We start from the raw sequence: 16,294 nt of genomic DNA on the forward strand, positions 1-16,294 counted from the left end.
TATTTGCAGATAAGCAGGAAACCAGTCACACATCTTCACAAACATAATTTTAGCTGTTTTAATTAGCAGGTTTGCTTTGATTTAATTCAATTCAGCGATTCCTTCTATCTTTACTGACACATGTGCAAATAAAATGTGCTGACCTGACTTCTGACATCCAGTTTCCTTTTTCATTTCTGTTTTTGTTGTTGTTGATTTCGGCAGTGTTTACAGTGAAATGATGGGGTCAACACTTCCTAACAGCATGGCCAACAGATGTAGTGTGGGGATGACAACTGTACATTGGAGTGGCCTTTTGTTACCCCCGCACTGACTGATTGCTGAGGTGCTGGAAGCCAGCGTGTCAAAGGCCATCAGAAGTCCTAATAGCCTCTAGATCCCAATTCTATTAAGGGTCAGAATGACAAAAAAATATGCCTCTTTTGTGTAGTTGCGGTAAAAGCGCAGCGAGCTTTTTTGCTAGAGAACGAGACCCTAGAAAGAAGCCCCGCGTGTGCCTTTAGCAACTTACTGTAGCGTGTTCGTGAACTTTGGGTTGAAAAGCAAGGTTTAGAAGCTGTCAGAATTCATATATTTAATGTTTGGAGATTTGGTGGGTTTATTTAACAGTGAAAGTAGTTATTGACAGAATAAAAACACGTAGCCCAGAATAAAAATACCACGTTAATGTCCTGACCAAAAAAAATCTGTGTTGACTTTGCTGAGCTTTTCGTTGGTCTGAGAGCTTGGAAACTATTTTTATTTCTTTATGTCAGAAAAACAATTGCTAATACACCAGGTGTTGTTCTCCCTTCTCTCTCCACCCCTCCCTTTTGCAGTGTCTCACAGCTGTGTGATAGGTAATTAAAACAATCACTGAAATGTTTCAAAGCTGTTGTAGCCTTTAGTTGACTTTTAAAATTCGTACTTGAAGAATGGTAAAATTAATTTGTATCTGGCTCGGAATAGTGCTCTTTACTTGAGCAATGGACTTTACAACATTGACAACAAAAAGAATGAAATTAATATTATACTTGCCTTTATCTAGGGTTATTCTGTTAACTGTTTTATGCTGGAAATTAATTTCAATATCATACAGATGTCTACAAGTCATGAATGCGGCAGTTCTAGCATGCAGTCAGATAGCTCTCCTTCATAATCGTGGTAAAAAATAATAATTCAAAAGGAGTAAACTTGCCAGGACAATTAAATGATTCTGCCGCTAGATAATGGAAAGAAGAAGTTTATATTCTTGGACTGTAAAATATGTAAGAATGAAAAGTGTTATTAAAGAAGTATTACGTGGTTATTTTGAAAAGAATGGTAATTTTGTGAGTTCGTCTTTCTACAGAGAAAAATTACTTTGGACATGATGAGAAACGGAGACTTCTGGATAGGCAGTTCTGATGTTGAAACGCTCTTCTGTTTTTCTTCCCTGACTCGATTTTTTTTTTGTGTGTTTCGGTTCCCAGCTTCAGTGGTAGGCTTTAGAAAACTTGTAATTCATTCATTATGGAATGCTCGGTCTACGGGACAGGATTTTATTCTTAAAATAAACTTCCTTGTAATATATTCTTTTTGATCCTTAAAAACAACCCTTCATCTTTACAAATGAATGTGCGACGTCAGTGTGAAGTGGATCCTTTTCTCCCTTTTTGCCCTCCTCCCCTCTTTTCTGGTTTGTCCCTCTGTGGAGGTTTGTACTCTCTGGCACGGGCAGGAGCGGTGGCAACTGCCGCATACAGAAAAGGCAAGTTCAGGAATTTTCAGTATGAATGGAATTGGTTCAGGCCTAGAAATTAGTAATTAAAAAAAAACAACCAAAAACGTGTAGGATGAAGGGTTTTGCATATCCCTCATTGGTTTGTGGGGAATCCTTGCCTGGGATGTATGTCAATATGCATATAGAGCAAGTGCTTTTACATGTGTACTTCTGAAAATCTGACAGACATCAGGGAACAGAGCGCAAACCCAAAATACCAAGTGACAAATTTAAATAATGACTCTTCCCCAGTAATTTTAAAATAAATACCTATTGCTATTTGCGCAAGTATTTCCCATTGATTAAAGACGGCATAATCTCTTCCTCTTTCTTTGCTCCTTTGTGAATGTTTCTAACCACAAACAGGTATTGCAAACAAATTTACAAATGTGGATAAGAATAAGGCTTAAATACTCATCTGCATCTTTGTGTCAACACAACTCAATTTGACAGTATATTTTTGCCAGGTGGAACAAAGAGCAATACATTAGTTTTGAACATTTATGATCTTGTATTATAAAGACTGCAACAGACTGTGTTCAAAATCAATTGCCAGAGTGATGGGGGATTAATAACTCTGGTACCGTAACCTTTTATGTATCTGCAGACTGGGTAAGGGCACATTTCAAGATCTGCTGCCATATTTCATTATTGCAACTTCTATTTGAAAGACCTTTTTGATGCTTAAAAAAAGAAACAGATTAGTTTTTAATAGAGCTGGATGAATAACTCATAATTAATAATTCATTCAGTGAATTTTGCCTTTTATTCTGTGGGAAGAATAAAAAAAATAGTTGTCAAAATTTTTCATGACTTCTATTGACTAGTTGTTTTTTTTTAATCAAAACTAGAAATCAGAATTCAGGGTGTGTTGCTTATTTGTGATTGATGAGTCATGTGGTAGTGGTTTAACTCCCCAATTAATTGAGGACAAATACTAGAATAAATTCCATAATTTGAGGCGAGTGTATTTAAAAACCCCTTTCTACATGCACGCAAGCTTAAAATCAGTTTTTGAAAGTACTATTGAAAGTAAAAATCCAAGTGCATGAAAATTGTTGGAAAGGAAATGCAAATGAGGCGGGAACATGGCCAAACCATGTTCATTACAAGACACAAATGAGTTTCTGTAGGCTCCTACAGTACTTTCCAGCTGTAGTTTTCCCTCCTTAGCTCCAGCACCCATTTTGGGAGAAGACTACTAAATATTGGGGATAAATATAGGAGCAAGGTAAATGACATCTTTATTGAATTTCCCCTAGCTCCCCAGCTACTGTGCTGTATTTTACGGTAGTGAAGCGTTTTGCAGTAGAGAAACCACATGACGAATTGTCATCTTTTGACTTTCTCCGCCTCTCAGCTGGCCGGTTTGCATCCCACCAATGCGAGCTCTACTGGGCTAAGAGGCACCTATGGGTTCTTCTGCATTTTTCTTCCTATATGCACTTTATTTTGGTTTCTTCCTAAATAGAGGTAAAACAGTTAAATATTTCCCAACAAAATACACATATGTAATCTCAAGGGCCGTGCATACCATCGAACTGTCATTTCCTTTGATTAACCTTCACCTGACCTCCCTCCCTAAGGCAGTTTCAGATCCTTTTGTTCCTCCATTTAAGTATTGCACTCCATCAGGTGAGTACATCTCTCATGGAAGAGCTGGCCATTTTACTAGAGAACTCAGTGGAGATGTTGGAGCGGAAAACCTGCAGGATCTCTCACAGATTAGAGAACCCAGGCTGACGTGCAGAGCTGGTATCACTCGCTGGGTGTACCTAGAAATGAAAAGGAGGCAGAGCTTCCATAAACGCAGTTGAAGCTAGCTGAATTTTAATAGTGTCTATTAATTGTTTTATGAATGTTATTAAATATTTAAGATCAGAAAAGGATCATGACTGAGATTAACAGGACTCTTCTGTTGCAACTCCTTCATGTTGTCAGGCAGTGCTAGTTTGTGGAGAATAAAACTAACAGGAGAGGATTGGAGTAAATGAATCACCTCCTTTACAACGGTAAAGTTTGGAAATTGCCATGGTAGTCGATTTTAGCATTTTGCAACTCAACAGGTTTGTGTTTCGTCTCAATTTTTTTATCTACGGCTAGCAAGAAAATGAAAATTAAAAAGGCCAGAAGAAATAAAGCATTTCAAAATAATTCACGCCTGTAAATTTCAGTTGATCCAAACTGAACTTCTTTGGATGGTAGTTTGCAAGAAATGTTGGTGCTCTGTGTCACAGCTCGGGACAATTTTTTTATTTTTAAAATTTTTTTAAAATCCTGAAAATTCATCTGGAGTGAATAATATGGAACTGAGATATTATGAATCCAGTCAGATCACACATTTGGCTGACAGCAATGAAGAGCAAAGCCTACATTGAATCCATAGCTTCTGCTTATGTAATAGAATATTTTTTGGAATGATAATAAAGGCCATGTGCGATGAAGTATCTTTTCTCCCCAAAGTAAGCTGGCACAGTCCTTGTAGTGGTTCTTAAGAGCTAAAAGTACACACCTTGATTCTAGGCTTAATTTGACTGTGGAAACTCATATCTTTTCCTGATAGATTAAAAATGTGCTATCAGAAGCCTCAGCATCATTTCAGTTCTTATGGATGAGGATTGACTCATGCCTTAAGACAGTCTCTGATGAACTAAATATGTCAGACTTCCTTAACATTTCATCATCAGGCATACTTTACAGATCTTACACGATTTTTGTACATATTTTTTGCCCTTTCCCAGTTTGTTCTTTTTTGTTACACAGTTTAAAGTTTGAAGAACAGAGTCTATGCAACGTTTCATGATTTCTACTCAACCCCCAAGATCGTGAGACTCATTGAAAAACAGTGAGTTTTAGAATAAGAAAGAATTGTACTATAAGATTTCTGTGCAAATGTTGAATGCTGGATCCGTTCCTTCCGCAAAGGGTTTAGAATTTATTTTTTAAGCTTTTATTCATGCTGGCTTTTCTCCCATTCCAGCGGGCAAGTTACATTTTAAAACTCACGTGGAAGCAGACATCGTTACAGATGCAGAGCGGAGATGTTGGTGAGAACTGCCAACGTGCCGGGGTTGGTAAGTCTGCACCGGCCAGCAGCACCGAGGTCCGGCTCTGCTGTAAACTGGTGTGGTTTGCTCAACTGCGTTTTAACTCATACCTAGAAAAAGTCATTATATAATTCCACAGGGACTGTAAAAATCCCAGTATTGTCCCTGTTAAGTTTTTTGCGAATGATTCTCCAGAGCAAACATTTTCTATGAAATACTCTCCAAACCCAATCTGCTCTCCGTGAATGGTCTGTAGTAGCGGAGATGTACTCACCTGCTCCACTGAAGAATTTAAATGGAAGAACAAAAAGAAACTGAAATTGCCTTAGGGATTGAGGTCAGGTGAAGGTTAATCAAAGGAAATGACAGTAAAATGGCATTCATGGCTCTTGGTACATTTTTAATCATTCCTCTCTCCCTCTCATAAAAGACACAAAAGATGTACAACTTTTTACCATTTTATTTAGTTAGCGATGATTTTTATTTTTGTCTTGATTGTTTTAAAATACCTTTTCTTTTAGATTTCTCTCGTAGATTTAGCTCCTGAAAACTTGCATTGCAGTGCCTTAAAAATGTGTGTGGGAAATCAAGAATGTGTGTGTGGGGGGAAGAAGAATGTTAAGAAAAGGGAGTAATTTTCCCCAGAATATCTCTCATTTTATCTTCACTTTCTAATGTGATAGATTTTGAAGGATTTCTAGAAGTCATGAGTGTAGGGAATAAATACTCAGAAAAGCTAAATATTCACATTATTACACAAGTGTCAGGCTAAATGAAGTCCATGAATACAACTACTGGAAACAAGAATAGTTTCTTTCAGACTCTGCTAATCTACCAGTAATTACTCTGGTTTTAAGTAGAGATGTTTTGTATATTTAAAAAAAAAAAATCTTAGAATAACCTTCATGATTACAATGAACTTTCGAAGTCATGTCTTAGTTTGTGGGCTGTCGGTTATATTCTGATTTTGTGTACGTGAAAAGGCCCCATTTAGGAACCTTTATTTTCCAAGTTAGGAGTTGTCACTTTATGCTAGTCACCTTAGATAACTTTGCCATAACTACAAGAGGAACGGGAGCAACTTTATGTAACTTATAACTGCCTGAGGCAACTTTTAAAAAATGTGAGCAATGCATTTTTTTTTTTTCCCCAAGTCTGTTTATATAGCTCCCTTCCCCCCGTAATGCAGAGAATCCTAAAGGGTATATATTAAACCCAAACAGCTCTCAGCCGGGGTAACTTGGCTATAGCAAATGTATTCTCCCTGCTCTTTAGCTCATACGCTACGAAGCATTATGCATCGAGTACCTTCAGCGATGCAGCTGGGAGCCGAGCTTAGGCGAGACCTTGCGGTGTTAAGCCTTCGGAGAGGAACGGGTGGCTTAAAGAAAACATATTACTGCAGACCCATGCTATATTATCACCACTGCGAGTTGCAGTAAAAAAAAAAAGCGATGTTTTATACATACGCTTTCTCCACATCTCGGGGGGCGGAAAAAAAAAAATAGATCTGGAAGTCATTTCTTTTGTGTCGTTGTGCTGTTTACGGCCGTGATTGCTACTGGTAATGTGGCACTTTTCTGCCAGATCCCACATAGCAAACGCTGTCACATGGATGCCAGATGGGCTGTTTGCCAGGGAGCCGGAGGAGGAGGAGGGAAAGCCCTGCTCCACCCTGCAAACGCTGCCGAGATAAAGCCTGCCAGACAATTATTGGGAAAAGAGACACCTGGTCAAAAATGAGAAATATGTATCTGAAGTCACTGGGTGGAGGTTGAGTTTATCTCTTGAACCCCAGGGCTCCTCAGCTCTGCAGGGAAGGGAAGAGAAGCCCGGCAGGGAGGGCTGAGCGCCGGTAATTGGAGTGTAGTACCGCACAGCAACAAGTGACTGGCTTTGCCGACACAGATAGATGACTAACTTTAGCGTTTTCACGTTTACAGGATTTGACTCTGTGATTTTATGACGCTGTAACCATGTCAGTGTTATGTTTATGGTGGGCATTTTTCAAAGGTACTCAGCCCGGGCGGCTGACTACCTCACCCATAACTTCCCTGTCTTGTAAAACTTCCGTATTAGTAATAGAAACACAAATTTTTTTTTTTTTTTTGGTGTGTCTTTGGCAAAACAGGAATATCTGTTTAAGGAAAAGAAGAGTAAAATGTGAGAGTGATCATTTTAAATGAAAACTGTCTACCTGAGTTGAAGGCAGCATTAACTGCTGACAACTGGAAAACTATTGGACTGAGAGATTATGATATTTTTTTTTTCATAAACAACAATATGACCTCAGAATTTTTCTGCAGTAAATACTAAAGATCATAGGCAAATCATGTATCTATTTTTAAAGCATCCAATAAAAATATTCAGAATATTATATGCCTGCTTACCCAAATTATTCAAATGCAGGAAGTATTAAGTTGGTTTGAGCATTTTTATTCCAACCACTTGGACCGGCTTCCAAAACATAATTAGTAACTTTCTCCAAATTTTCCTTCTTAAAAGTGGCTGAATTTCTTTGGTCTTTCATTTTTTTTCCTAAAAAACAGAGCTGACTGGATAAAAGTACCAAGTCTAATGTTCAGCGGAAGAAACTGAGGCTGAAATGAAATCTCCCAAATGCGGTGCCCGAACACGTTTAATTGCTGTGCATTTTTCCTGCCCTGCCCGGCAGTCAAAATACCGGGGGCTGGGAATAGATTCAGCCCTGTCCCTCTGGTCTGAGCATCCCAGGGAGCATCCCGTGCCCGTGGGGTGGGGACGACTCCTGGGATCATCGCTCCCTCTCCTGCCCTTGGATCCCATCCCAGATCAGGGCTGCTCGGGAAGACAAAAGCTTTTCATCTGAATGAAGCTGGATTAATGTTTTTTTGGGTGTTGTCCATGTCGCGAAAGGACTGCAGGATAAAATAAGAGTGTTTACGGTTTCCCCCGTGGGCAGAAAGCAGGGGTTTGGGTTCAGTCTTTGCTGAAGCTGCCGTGAAGGGAATGAAGTAGGTGAAGATGAGAGGGGAACCTCTGTTTGGCGTCTCGCAGGTTTGCAGCCTGGTTTTCGCATCTCGGACTGGGTTAACAGCTCACCTGCCCTGAGATGGGGGGGTTCAGAGTGGGGAAGCTTATTTGAGCATCAGAGTAATAATATGATAAAAAATGATGGGGGAACAGCAATTACCGGTGCTTTTGCTTTTCCTTGTGCTCTCTGTTTTTGGAGAGAAACCTTCTATGCAAGTATTCTCAGGTGATGCGTTGGTTTCTGTTGGAATAATTCGGTTATCTCTGCTTGATCCCCAAGTCTTCTGATAAAAATAACATTTTTTTTGTACCTTATTAGAAGCCTCATTGAGTCCAAACCCTGACAGATCTTTGCTGCGTGTGAGGGATCATCGTAGGTCAGTGATGTGCCGAGTACAGAGGCTCCCGTGCCCGTGGTGTAGGTGTCCTGCTGATCAACAGAGGGGTTTGTTTCTGGTGCTCTCGGGTTTTCACCTTCATTTTCCACTCTTCCTCCAAGATGCTTAGGAGAAAAATTCATGCTGTCTAATTTTAGATATCCAATTTGGGTTGCTTCTGGCTGCAGCAAAGCACAAGCTCTGCTCGTCGCAGGTCCAGAAGCGTTTCTTCAGTTGCAGAGTCAGCTTCTTGCTCAAGCCGAACTCTGAGCACACAGAAGGCATGGTGAGGAGCGCTGATCCGCGATGGATGAGCCGAGGCTCTTCCCCTGCCAGGGCTCCTACCAGGTGACCGGGCTCTAACCTGAGCCCCTAAATCAGATCCCTTGTGAGTGTAGAACCAGTCATTTCGGGGTAGTTCATTTTTTGTAAGGGCTTCCGTGATAAAGCCTCGATATAATCAAGGTTTGAAAAAGAAATGAGCCAAAGTCCGCGAGAACATTTCTAAGTGGGCAAAGTTTCACACTGTCCATGGGGTGACCCTGAGGTTTCACCAGGTGCCAGGTCAGTTGGGAATAAGCTGTGTGACAACCTTCTGCCAACTGGGTCACGGCTTCTTCAGGCGTTTTGCACCATTGGTTCTTGCAACACGAGAAACCGTTAGAAGCGGAAGGTAGCCAAATCTTTTGTCAAATTAGGTGAGGTAGACACCCTTCCTGAGGTTATTTGTTGCATCATGTGAAGTTAATTTAATGCTTAATACATGCCCAAATGGAGGCTAACCTCTTTTGAGAGCTTTTAATCCGAAAATGCACTTAGAGCAGTTACTCCCTTGCATTCTCTGCTGCAGGAGGTTGGGCATTATCTGAAAGAGGGCATTAAAATTGGGGACGTTTCTTTGTGGGGTTAGTTTAGAAACATGAACCACAGCAAGAGCTAGCTGGAAGGAGACACGTTTGCAATCAGGGCTGTTGTCTGTACCGGAATCATCAGAAATTCAGGAGAGTCCTAGTTGCCTGGGCAGCCCTGAAAGGCTTTGGACAATTTGCTGTGGCCACCTGTGGTTATTAGTTTAGAAAATGTGTCACTATTTTACTCTGGCATCTGTTCAAAGTACTAATTCTGTGGATCAGTGTCTTTCAGATGAAGAAAGTGAAATCCTTTTTTGCCCCTGGTGTCTGAGTAAATTGATATCAAATACTCTAATGAAAAGACAACTGTTGTCAGCAGAGGCAAGCAACAAGAAAATCTGGGACAGGAGGTAACTTCATGATGGGTTCTGCATCCTCAGGGACTTTCTGGGCTCAGAGGATTAATTTTCTATTACATCCACGTGTGGGGCTTTTCTTAAATACACTTCCACTAACAACTTAATACTTTTTTCAATTACAATATCATAAAAAGCTACAACTTTTTGTCATTCTGCCACTTAGAGGCCAATGCTTTCATCATTGTGACTGTTCTTGCCACCTTTTACTTTTCCTTGCATGAAGCATCTTTTTGCTGCCCCACTGAAGCCACGCTTTTGAAGAGAAAAGGTTCTCTGCACAGGGGAAAAAAAACAACTCTTGGGAACTGCACTTCTGCAGCGCTTTGTTAGTGAACCCTCATTTCCATGATAGCTGTCTTGCTCTCTTGCAACTACACCTTATGGACTTGAGAAGCCTTCATCAGAAGTACCACTTCTTATTATTTTAGTTCAATTGGTTCAGATTATTTATTATATTTATTTTATTTTATTTATATATTATTTACTTTATCATGTTATTTTATGTATAGTAACTCTAAGAATGCATTCACAAAAAAATGGGGCATTTTTACCTGCCAGAATGTCCACACACTTGACTATGACAGGAGATAGACCAAGAGCACGACAGAGCAAGGGTTTGCTGCAACAACCTTGTACTGCACATAAAAATGAATTGTACGGGGTATGACAGCATATGAGCCAATGTTTTATAAGTAAGTTGGATCTGGATTTGGGTAACAATGGCTTACAGCCTATTGTAGGAAAGTGGTCAGTAGCTCAAATAATCTGGAGTTCTCCATCCAGATGTGTGGTGGGTTGGAGAAGGAAAAATAGCATAAGATGTCTGAAAATTAACTGTGCACTAAGGAGAGTCTAAGGTGTTTGTGAGGATGTCTTCGCCTTCTGGTAGATGGATCAGCGTTGCCAGTCACACGATATCGCTTCTGGTAGAACAAGGCTTTAGAGGGCTTCTTTGCCTGGGGACTTACTGGACTGTTTTGATTTCGTTGGCCCCAATGAGGAAGAGATGAGTTGATTTTACAGGACAGCTCAGAATTCTTTTATTTTGGAAATACTAAGCTAGTTGTCCCCCCCAAAATAGTAACTTGTGGGTTTTTTTAAATGATTTTATAGCAAACTGTATTTTTAAAACCAGAACATGCTGAATTGCGAAGTTGGAGACAATGTCTGTAGAAGGGACTGGGCAGATACGGAGGTGCCTGTGGGAACGCTTGCCGTTCCTCTGGATGGAGCCGAGGTTCCTTGGGCAGGCTGGGATTGGGAGCTGTGTCCTCCAGCTGGGATAAGGACGAGTAGATTGAACTGTTGGTATCTGCTGGAAAATAAGGCTGCCCGGCTGCTTTCCCACACATTTTCTATCTATCTCCTTCATTGAGGAAAACAGGTAGAATCCTTTTTGAGGCAATGCTCATAAGAAGCATCATCATCATGTGTCAGTGCTGAGAACATAACCTGATCTGAGTTAATCTTTGTTTTCTTCTGCACCTCCATTTTATAAAATAAAATTGGGAGAAAATTACGGTCACAAAACCTGATTTTTGCCTCAGTTCTAGCCTTCAGTACAGAACTACCTGACAATTAATATTTGTGTATACCTTTTGAAATATCTGACCTTTGGGGAGTTGACAGAGCTATAATATTAGCCTTTGTATGCTAGCCTGGCTTTTAAACTCCCTGCCTACTGGATGTAAGTTCAGTGGATACAGATCTGAAACTTGATTTCCTCAGTATAGCTGCATTAGCATTCAGCTGTGGGTATGTAAGATAATAGTATTAAAAGCAACCTTCCATCCTGTTGTCATGGATGCAGCACAGCCCAATCCTGGTAGCAGTATACCACCAGTCTTTGTACAATCTCATTTTTATCTACAAATTTTAATTTAATTATACCAGGAATTCTGTAGTGGTATATAATATATGATTTTATTTTCTGTTTTAAGCATTAAAATGTAAGACTTGAGCAGCTCATGTTCTTTGTCCAGTGCTCATTTTTTTTTTTGCATTCCAAGTATCTGTCAGTATTAGTTATGAGACTGTGTGAAATAAGTAGCCATGAAAGATGCCTGCTTTTATGACAGAATGAGTGGTTTCATGAATTTTAAAGGAGCACATTTGTATTTTCTGTTCTTCAACTACATGGGCTACTCACAAATATGACAGAAGATAATTGTTTGAGGAATTATGATGCCTTTCAAGATTTTGCAGGATATTACTATTTTCATAATCTTTCATTTATCAGGTTATATGGCTTGATTTATTTATGTATGTAATTTGGAAATTAAAGTACTCCCATTCTGTCAGCATAGGTACATGTTTTCTTCATATAGCTCATACTCCTGTTAGCAAAAATAATGAATGTGCTAATTTTTTTGTCAGTTACTAAAGAAACGTGTCAGAATCGGAGGGTAGTCAGGTATTATTCTGGGCCACGTGAGACAGTATGGAATGGTACGTATTGCTCCATCAATGCCTTAGGATGGCGGGAGCGCGTATTTCAATATATAGCACTGGCTGCGCCACCAGGCAGTGCGTGTACTGCAGTTTGTTAAGATTTAAATGAATGCATTGTTAGCACCGACTTCAACAGGGATTTTGTGTGAGTGAGTAAAGGCTTCAAGCCTTTAATTGACTAAGAAAATCTTTTTAGTTGTGATTAGAGGGACAGATACTCAGCTGGTGAGAACTGATGGTGCTCCATTGAATCAATTTTCATACCCTGTCTGAAGTCAATGGAGCAGTGCTCATTTATAACCCGGTACCTGGCCCGTTATTATAAAAAAAAATGTTTCAAGTCTGATATTTGAGTGGTACAGTAACCTTTTATCGAGGAGCTGCTTAACTTGATTTAAAAAAATTCATCAAAATCATTGGTAAAACCCTTGGGCTAATAAATTCAGTGTCATGAGCTGTTTTCATCTGGTTGGGAGTTTGAGTGTAGAAACCTATGACTGTGTCCTATTTGCCAAAAGCATGGTGATGTATCTGCCATACTTTCATATTTAGCATATGGTTGTCTGTTTAAAGACTAAAACATCATATAGATGTCTATATCTGTATGGAGCATCTCTACATCTATATGAAGCTTCTCTATATCTATACCAAGCATCTCTTAAAGACTAAATGAAGCATCTCTATACCCTTTTCAGTTTTAGTCATGAAGTATTTGTATTTTTTCTCTTGGTAATTTTATCACGCCTTCCATCCTGTGATAACTGTGTAGCAGGATTTTATTTTATGGTAAAAAATTCTGAATATCTTTATGTATTAAACTTGTTTCTAACATCTGAATTTTGTTGCTGAAAATCCCTTCTCAAAATTCTGTGCACGCCCATAATTAAACTGCTCTGAAGGTGCAGTCAGGAAAACCAGGCACCAACATTATGGAGTGAAAATTAAAGAGGCAAAACATCAGAGTGTCTACTGTATGTGCCTGCTGTTAGACACTCAAGCATGGAGAACAGGATACACCTCTATGGATGGATAGCTTTCCTTATTAAAAAAACACAGTAGGACGCACAGTAGGGGAACACACTAAAACAAGGCTTTGTAGTAATTTCCTTGAAAGAAATTTCCCAAGATAGCAACTTGAAAAGCTTTTAATCTTATGACTAGCTATATAGTGAGTTTTACTGTAGGTGGTATAAAAAAGACCATTAGATTACAGCCGATCTGGTAGAGTTGGTCCAAAGCCTCTTCCCTTCCAGCCTTCCTTCTCAAGAAAAGGATCAGACTTTCCTCGCACCGAAATGAGGGTTGAATAGATCAGTGTGACTGCTGGCATATTTAAGAACTTTAAATGTGTCTCTCAAGGTTGAAGTTAGGTTAGAAAATAGAAAACCCACCTTCACCATCTGAAATACTTGATCAAAACTGCTGATTTGCGACACCGAACCGATTCATTAGATCAAGGTTTCTTCTACGCATCTAAATTTGAAACCATGGTCGCTCATATTTTTGAGCCGATATTTTATTTTGGGTCCCTGAACAGTGTCCCTTACTACTTGGGCAGAACATAACGTGTTTCTCATAAACTCCCGGAGAAGTGTGCTATGCAACCATATCCTGCAGCAGCCCAGAAGCCTCCTCACTGGACTTTGCCTGATTTTGTGCTCTCTGTTCCACACGACTATTAAACCTCAAAGTGGGGGAAAAAAAAAAAGTCAAAATCTGGAAAAATTCCCTTGCAAATACACTGGAAGGCTGTTCCGTGTGTTATGGTTACCTGACAACGGGCTCGGTGTCTGTTCACGTGTCAAGGGCCATACTCTGAAATCCGACCGCTTTTTCCCAACTGCATCCTCCCGCGTTTTGGTGTCGTGACTCTGAGGTGGTGGCCCCAGAAGTTGAGGATGAGGAGCTGGAGGGTGTAGGTGCTGCCCACCCTCTCCTCCCAGTGGAGCCAGCAAGGACCAGGCTACCCAGCACCTATGTGTGTGAGCATCCATGGAGGAGATTGAACATCTTGTACCTATCTTGTGTCAGCCACTGCGAGCTGGGAACAGGGAATGAACATGCCTGATAATGTGTTTCACATTGAAATAATTAAAGGGAATTGTTGCTGGAGGGAAATGTGCCTTTAAAAATTAACCCTGACATCTCTCTGACAATTTGGCTTATTACAAGAGATTCTTTTTTTTCCTTTTTTTTTTTTTTTGGTTTTACTAAACTTGATATGCATTTTTCAGCACCTTAGAAAATACAGAGCCTTTGAAAACTTCCTTGTAAGAGTAGTCTATACTTACATGAGCAGTCCCATCTATTTTCCACTGAACTACTCGTAGGACTGATGTTTAAAGGATCGGGTCTGAAGTAAATGACACACTCTGCTATGCCCTGGAGCCTGTGCTAGTTATTATTGTTTGAATCTATCTCTTGATTGCATATATTGCAGTCTTCTGTCACACAGGGTGCTAGTTTTGAAATCTGAATGTTGTTCCTCAAATAGTCATCGAGCAGCTTGCTTTTTTATTTCTTCTTATGGTGAAACAAGTCCTTGGAAATCAAAAGTAGTAATTTCCATAAAGTGTTAAAAGTTTAAAAATGTTCTTTTTGATGGAGCTAGAGTATTTGAAAACAAATGTAAATGCCTATAAAAGCAGTACTATTTATTTTTAAAATTCTAGATTTGGCAACAACAACTGTATTCATGTTTTTGGGATCTGTGGGAAGTTAAATATACAACCAGGTATTGGGGTTCACGAAGTCTGGTTTCACTCTGTCGTGGCTATAACAATTATTTACCAGTTCAAGAATTGTGCAGCTTTTTATTGGGGTGAATTCCTGTATTTTCAGTTCTCCACTTGATCAAAATTTGTTAGTCCAGAGATAGGAAGTTTTGGGTTTCTCTCAGTTTGTTTGATTATTTACTAACTAAATTTAAGCTGCATTTAAAGAGTCTGAAAGGGCGTACGAGGTGGCAGAACTGGGTGCCTGATGCTCAGGCGGCTTTTCTTCTGTTTGATGTCACTTCAACTGCCTCGGACTGTGTGTGTTTAAAGGCTCTCTTCCTCCTGTGTGCCTGCCAGTCAACGGGAGGAATTCAAGTGCATTATTCCAGCCGCAATGGCTTGGAACTCTGCGATTCTCTGGCCTGAGGAATGGCTGAGGTGCTGCTACGGCTTTTCTCACTTTCAAGTCTGCAACTAAGAAAATAGACATGCAAAATTTTCCTTCAGATGCTGAAAAGGTTCCCCCCCCCCTTTTTTTTTTTTTTTTTGAATAATGTCTGACCTCACGGGAGGAAAACATACTAAAATACACAGGAGCAAGCACATATATTTAATTTGTATTCTGCAGTTCTCAGTCTGCAGGGTGGATTGCTGGTTGACACGATCTGCATCCGTTGGTACGCCCCCCGTTTGGTGTAATGCTGGTTTACACTGGTGGAGAATTTGATTGCAGGAGCCAAACCATCCTTCCTTCCTTAATCAAGGGGAAGAGATTCAGCCCCATATTTCCTCTTCCACTGAACTTTTAACAATTTGGTGGTCTTGGGCACAATCCTCCACGATGCTGAGTACCTCCATGGGCACTTAAATCGGGATAGCAGATGGCTCGTGATACTTCTTAGGACTGGGTGCTTCATTAGCTAAAAATTAAAACATAAAATACTTTAAAAACACTTCTTAAAAACATTTTTCTTGGCTTGAGAAGGATTTTTACCCTTTTTATAAGAACAGCAACTAAAGAAGTATCTGTTAGTTGCTGTGACATTTGCCATAAACCTAGCTGTACACAACATTGCTGGTACGTTCTTTCTGGCTATTAAAGGCTCATTAAAAAAATTAAAGTCTCCACAATTTACAATATTTTCCATTGAAATAGCATGTTAACACATTTCTTTAATCAGTGCGTAACTGTCAAGGGAAAGAACAATTCATCTAGTATATGCATACATTATAAAAAAAATTATCAGATTTAATTTTATTTGTTTTATATTCAGGGCTTTTTTGAAGGAATTCCTGCAGGGAAATGGTTAATCTATTTTTAACTAAAGCTTACTTTTGTAATCTATCCAGTGCTTAGAGTTCTGTCATTGATCTATGATTTATGTGATTTAAACCACCTCTTGGCTGTAACATTGGTTTCTATCCAAGATGCTGAGCTGAATACTAATTACGAGATCAAATTTATGCTGTTGGGCTAAGCAGCTGAAGGAGCTTTCCATGCAGGACTCCCTTAAACCATGCCACCGTTGAGCATTAGTGAAATATTTGGCAGGGGGGGAAGGGGGAAAAATGCTGGAAAAGGGAAAAAATATTGCAGGAAAACTGAAGTGTCCTTTGAAAGCTTTATTTTTAGTTCTCTTGAATGACTGTACAGTGCTATATGCAGATATTCAGTGTGT

At 39.6% G+C, this 16,294-nt stretch overlaps 1 long non-coding RNA gene across 6 annotated transcripts in view; it reads left to right on the forward strand.

Moving 5' to 3' along the window:
* The window catches only part of LOC138690756 (uncharacterized), an 87,019-nt gene that overhangs the window by 24,970 nt on the left and 45,755 nt on the right, over nt 1-16,294 (forward strand). The gene's annotated exons all lie outside the window — the stretch shown is intronic.

Source organism: Haliaeetus albicilla, chromosome 23, assembly GCF_947461875.1.
Source record: "Haliaeetus albicilla chromosome 23, bHalAlb1.1, whole genome shotgun sequence".
Lineage (NCBI taxonomy): Eukaryota > Metazoa > Chordata > Aves > Accipitriformes > Accipitridae > Haliaeetus > Haliaeetus albicilla.